Source organism: Chiloscyllium plagiosum, unplaced genomic scaffold (genome assembly GCF_037043375.1).
Source record: "Chiloscyllium plagiosum isolate Xiang-an unplaced genomic scaffold, Cpla_swu_hap1 HiC_scaffold_27, whole genome shotgun sequence".
NCBI lineage: Eukaryota > Metazoa > Chordata > Chondrichthyes > Orectolobiformes > Hemiscylliidae > Chiloscyllium > Chiloscyllium plagiosum.
In genome coordinates this window covers 42,610,692-42,616,691 of record NW_028270165.1, presented here as the reverse complement: position 1 = coordinate 42,616,691, position 6,000 = coordinate 42,610,692, and positions in this window count along the sequence as shown.

Sequence of the window (6,000 nt, the reverse complement as noted above, 5' to 3'; positions counted from 1 at the left end):
AGAAGGGAAACCATCTCTCCTATTCACTCAATGTCGTCTTTAGCAGCTTTCCTGTTTCACGGCGCACTGTTCTGCACCTCGCCTTCTCATCTCTTTCCCAAAAACTTCGACATAAATATTTCACATTGATATACTGGCCCAATGTGCACAGTTGAGATGACAACATCGTGGAGGTCTGAGTGGTCTTCTGTTGTTCTCTGTATCCTGTGTTGAGGAGGGCAATGCTTGTCACTAGTCACTCCGGTGTTAGAGAAAAGTTTAGAAACAAAATGGTTCAGCTTTCTGCCAGTAGAGAGGGCCCGGGACAAAGAGCAGCAGGGAGACAGAATAAGAAGCAGCTGTTCTGGAAACTCTTTGCCGCTTGCAATTCTTAGAGCAATCTCAAATGTATTTCACACTGAGCAAGACTCAACTGGTTGAAGAGGTGGAGCGGGGGTGGTTGCAGGACGTTTGTGTTGCTCGTTGGTTGTTGGGTATGATTCTCGCTTTGAGTTCTTCTACTGCGCAGGTGCCAGCGATCCCGGGTTCAAATCTCGGACTAGCCCGCGCTTCCTGGTTTGTGTAAAAGTGCCCGGTTAGTTTTCTCAAAAAGCACCTTCGCTAAACCAGGTTGGGCTGCTTGGAATACACATTGAGCAGAAAACAAGGAAGTAAAATGATGGAATATTGCGTTGGCGCCAGTGGTGCCGTATTTAAGGAATGTCAGCGATGAGGGTAGATTGGAAAATTAGGACAGCTCTCCTCGGAGAACAGAAGTTTGAAATCTGGCCTGATTGAAGCTTTCCAAGTCATGCGGGGTCCAGACAGAGAAAGTAATGCAGTTAAAATGCTCCCACGCCCGAAAGGATCGGCAATGATTCGGCAATTGTAAAGTCATGAGGAAAAGAACTAAAAGTGACATTAGGAAGGGTGTGGTTAGGGTCAGCAAATCCCCTGACATTGAAAAAGAGGCAGATTCAATAGAAGCATAAGGAAATGCGGTGGTCATGTTTATGGTAACAATATGCAGAAATGCACGGAGAAGGCAAGCGAATGATATGAATGGAGACGCACGTTTACTTACTGGGTCGAACCAGCACAGTGAAGGTGGGCCGAATGGCGTCCATCTGCGCTGTGACACATGCTGGGATTCAGAATGAAATCACAGTTCGACCAACAGAATGTGGGAAGTGAGAAAAAAGGTTATATTTACACAGTCTCCATACATCTGCGCACCAGCATATTACAAGACAGCAGTGGAGATCTTTGACATCAGGCTCGAACGTGCCTGCCGCGTGTTAGACGAAAGGCTGAAGGGACCTGTGGAAAACGGGAGCGTGCTGGGCCCATAACGCAGAGGTCGATGGATTGAAACCATCTTCTGCTGTTGGTCGATGTCTCCTTGAGCAGCTTCCTTTTGTAATGGTGCTGTGCTCTGTTCTGTATCTTGCCTTTGCACCTACTTCCTGAGTGTCTGAATGCCCTGTATCATACCGATACACTCGTGTACCTCACACTGTTCAAGTAACATGCTTTTTGGAGGTCTGAGTGGTCTTCTCCTGTTCTTCGTCGGTTTCCAATGAACTGATTCGCAAAACCACTTCTCTGAGATGCCGATGAGCTGATAAAGTTGAAACGTATGCCTTGCGGTTTCGTGCCTTCCCTGCAGTAATTCGCCACGCCGGTTCCGGCGTGAATGACAAGACGATCAGCATGTCAGAAACCGTATCACCACACAGACACAGTCCCTTAGTATTAGGACAGATATCACCGATTGAGAATCACCTCAGAAAGAGAGACCAGAGACAGACAGTTGCCGTGGACACGAAGGGCTGGACTGCCTCTGTCGGCGGGAGAATGATGCTCCGCGTTTATGCCGTCCCGCTGCCTGTTTCTGGGACAGAGAGGCTGAGGGAGCGACAATGGTTCATTTTTAACCGTCCCTTCCGTGTTGGACTGCCTGCAGTCCCTCAGCTCAGGGCCGTAGGATGACTCTCAGTGAGTGAAGTTTCACACGGATTCTCTTCGTCTGGGACAGTTGGGGCTGAGATGTTAACTGCTGAGTGGTCGCAGCAAAGAAAGCGATGCCCACTTTGCAATAGACTTTCCGTAATATTGCTGCGTGTGAGGAATTCTGAACAGCAAGCATGCTGTACAACAATGTATTCACATGGATTTACCTGAGGGAAGAGTCTTCGGTGTCCATTTCTCTCTGATCCGCCAGCACAGCATCTTTCTATCTCTCCGATAACAGGCGTTTGGAGAAAGTTCACAATCAAAGTTGCTCACTTCCTACGCATTAGTGTAACTGATACCTCTCACCCCAAGGGATTGAGAGAGAGAGAGCAGAAGAGCGAATGGACTCATCCATCCTCCCCCCTCTCCGGCCCCTAGAACAGCTTGCAAGTAGGACGAAATTGGTTTAATTATCCGCCAGTGGAGAGAGTCCAGTTCCTGGGGATGAGACAAATATCAGCGCCCCGGGGACAGAATGACAAGCAGATGTTCTGGAAACTCTGCTGCTTGCAATTCTTGGAGCAATGTGGAATGTATTTCACACTGAGCAAGTTTCAGCTGGCTCAGAGTCTCCAGTGTACATTTCTCTCTGAGTTTATATTTGCACATCGACGATATGTCTGCACAACAGCACATGACACTACAAGCAGTGAAGATCTTTTGACGTCATACTCGAACATGCAAGTCACACGCCAGATGAAAAGCTGAATACTTCTCTGGAAAAGCTGCCATGCAATGCAGGAGAATGGCACAGCTGGTGCATGTTGGGATCACAACCCAGAAGCGAAACCATTTTCTCTTCTTCACTCAATGTTGTCTTTAGCAGCTTTCCCGTATAATGGCACTCTGTTCTTTTCCTTGCCTTGTCATCTGCTTCCCAAAACTTCGGGTATCTGAGTTAATTATGTCAGATCGATAGACAACTCAAACTTATACAGTTGCGCTGGCACACTTGTGGAGCTCTGAGTTGTCTAGTCCAGTTTTCTGTTGGTGTGTACTGATCTCAAGTGTTAAACCTCTTCTCTCAGATGGCAATGAACCAGTGAAGTTGTAAAACATGACATGCTGGTTGGTCCATTCCTGCTGTAAAGAAGCCAACGCCCGTGTAAGAAAAGACTCTCTGTCGGATTGTTGTGTCAAGACAAATTCTGAACACCAAGCAGGCTGCACAAAAATGCACTCATATCAATTTACTTGAGGAAAGTGTCTCCGGTGTCCATTTCTCTCTGTCCCGGCAGCACAGCATCTTTCTATCTCTCCGTTAACAGGACCTATGGAACAAGTTCAAAATTGCCCATTTCCTATGCATGACTGTGACTGACTTCTCCTGCCTCACGTAATCGTGAGAGGGAGAACAGAAGAGCGAATGGGCTCTGCCTTCCACCAGCACAGCTTTTAAGTAGAAACAAAATGGTTCAATTATCTTCTAGTGGAGACCGCAAGGACCGCAATTCAAGGACCGCAATTCCCCCCCCCCGACGTGGTCGACGATGCCCTCCACCGCATCTCTTCCACTTCCCGCTCCTCCGCCCATGAGCCCCGCCCCGCCAACCGCCACCAGGACAGAACCCCACTGGTCCTCACCTACCACCCCACCAATCTCCATGTACAGCCCATCATCCGCCGTCATTTCCGCCACCTCCAGACAGACCCCACCACCGCGATATATTTCCCTCCCCTCCCCGATCAGCATTCCGTAAAGACCACTCCCTCCGTGACTCCCTCGTCAGATCCACACCACCCACCAACCCAACCTCCACTCCCGGCACCTTCCCCTGCAACCACAGGAGGTGCAAGACTTGCACCCACACCTCCCCCCTCACCTCCCTCCAAGGCCCCAAAGGAAGCTTCCATATCCACCAGAGATTCACCTGCACCTCCTCACACATCATCTATTGCATTCTCTGCACCCGATGTGGCCTCCTCTATATTGGGGAGACAGGCCGCCTACTTGCGGAGCGTTTCAGAGAACACCTCTGGGACACCCGGACCAACCAACCCAACCACCCTGTGGCTCAACACTTCAACTCCCCCTCCCACAACACCAAGGATATGCAGGTCTTTGGACTCCTCCATCGCCAGACCACAACAACACGACGGTTGGAGGAAGAGCGCCTCATCTTCCACCTAGGAACCCTCCAACCACAAGGGATGAACTCGGATTTCACCAGTTTCCTCATTTCCCTTCCCCCCAACATGTCTCAGTCAAATCCATCGAACTCAGCACCGCCTTCCTAACCTGCAATCTTCTTCCTGACCTCTCCACCCCCACTCCAGTCTGACCTATCACCCTCACCTTGACATCTTTCCTGCTGGACAAACTTTCCTCATTCCTGAAGAAGGGTTTATGCCCGAAACGTCGATTCTCCTGTTCCCTGGATGCTGCCTGAACTACTGCGCTTTTCCAGCAACACATTTTCAGCTCTGATGTCCAGCATCTGCAGACCTCATTTTCTCCTGCTAGTGGAGACAGCCCGGTTCCTGGGGACGGGGCAAACAGCAGCGTCCTGGGAGCAAGGAGACAGATTGAGAAGCAGATGATCTTGAAACTCTTTGCTGCGTTTAAATCTAGGAACAATGTACAATGCATTTCGTACTGAGCAACTCCCAGTTGCTTCAGGCGCTACCTGTGCCCATGGTTGGTGGCTCGTTGGTCTCGGGGTATTATGCTAGCTTTGGTTTTGCTAGCTTTGGGTTTTCTAGCTTATACAGACGTGTGGGAGTGCCAATCCCAGGCTAACCCTCATTTCTTAAATTGACCTGAACAAAACTGCCGGATTACTTTTCTCAAAAACCGCTTCATTAAATAAGATCGGACTGCCTGAATTAGGTGTGGGACAGAGGTTTACCTTCTCTAAAGTTAAACATGCAGGTTGAATCCGTGATTAAGAAAACGAATGCAATGTTGTCATTTATCTCAAGAGGGTTGGAATATAAAAGCAGCGATGTGCTACTGAGCCTTTATAAAGCTCTGGTTAGGCCCCATTTGCAGTAATGTGTCCAGTTTTGGTCCCCACTACCTCTGGAAGGACATACTGGCACGGAGCATGTCCAGCGGAGATTCACACGGATGATCCCTGGAATGGCAGGTCGAACATACGAGGAACGGCTGAGGATCCTGGGATTGTATTCATTGGAGTTTAGAAGGTTAAGGGGAGATCTAATAGAAACTTACAAAATAATGCATGGTTTGGAAAGGGTGGATGCTAAGAAATTGTTTCCATGAGGCGAAGAGACTAGGACCCGTGGGCACAGCCTTAGAATTAGAGGGGGTAAATTCAGAACAGAAATGCGGAGACATTTCTTCAGCCAGAGAGTGGTGAGCCTGTGGAATTTATTGCCGCGGAGTGCAGTGGAGGCCGGGACGCTAAATGGCTTCAAGGCCGAGATTGATAAATTCTTGATGTCACAAGAAATTAAGGGCTACGGGGAGAATGCGCGTAAGTGGAGTTGAAATGCCCATCAGCCATGATTAAATGGTGGAGTGGAGTCGATGGGCCGAATGGCCTTACTTCCACTACTATGCCTTATGGTCTTATGGTATCATTGCAGAGAACCCGGTGAAGAGAAACACTTGTTCACAGTGAAAACAAGTATTGCAGATTTTCGTCCGCGCAATCCGAGCCTGAATGAATCCTCCACCTGTATTACACTCAATTCTGAGGATGATACTTCAGGAAGCGGGGAAGGGAAGTGACTGCAGACAGCGCTTAACAAGTTGAAGTGAATGGTGCCGTGTATGAGGAATGTCGGTCATGAAGGTAGATTACAAAGTTGGGGCAGTTCTCTTTGGTGAACACCATGCTGAAAGCTGGTCTGATTGAAGTGTTCCACGTCATGAGGGTTTTAGACAGAGGAAATAATGTCGTGAAAACGCTCCCAGGCCTGAAAGGACATTAGGAAGACCGTTTTCTCACAGGGAGTGGGGTCAGTAAGTTCCTGTCTGACAGTGACCAAGAGGTAGATTCAATGGACACAAAATGGAATTCGGTGGGCATGTTCAAT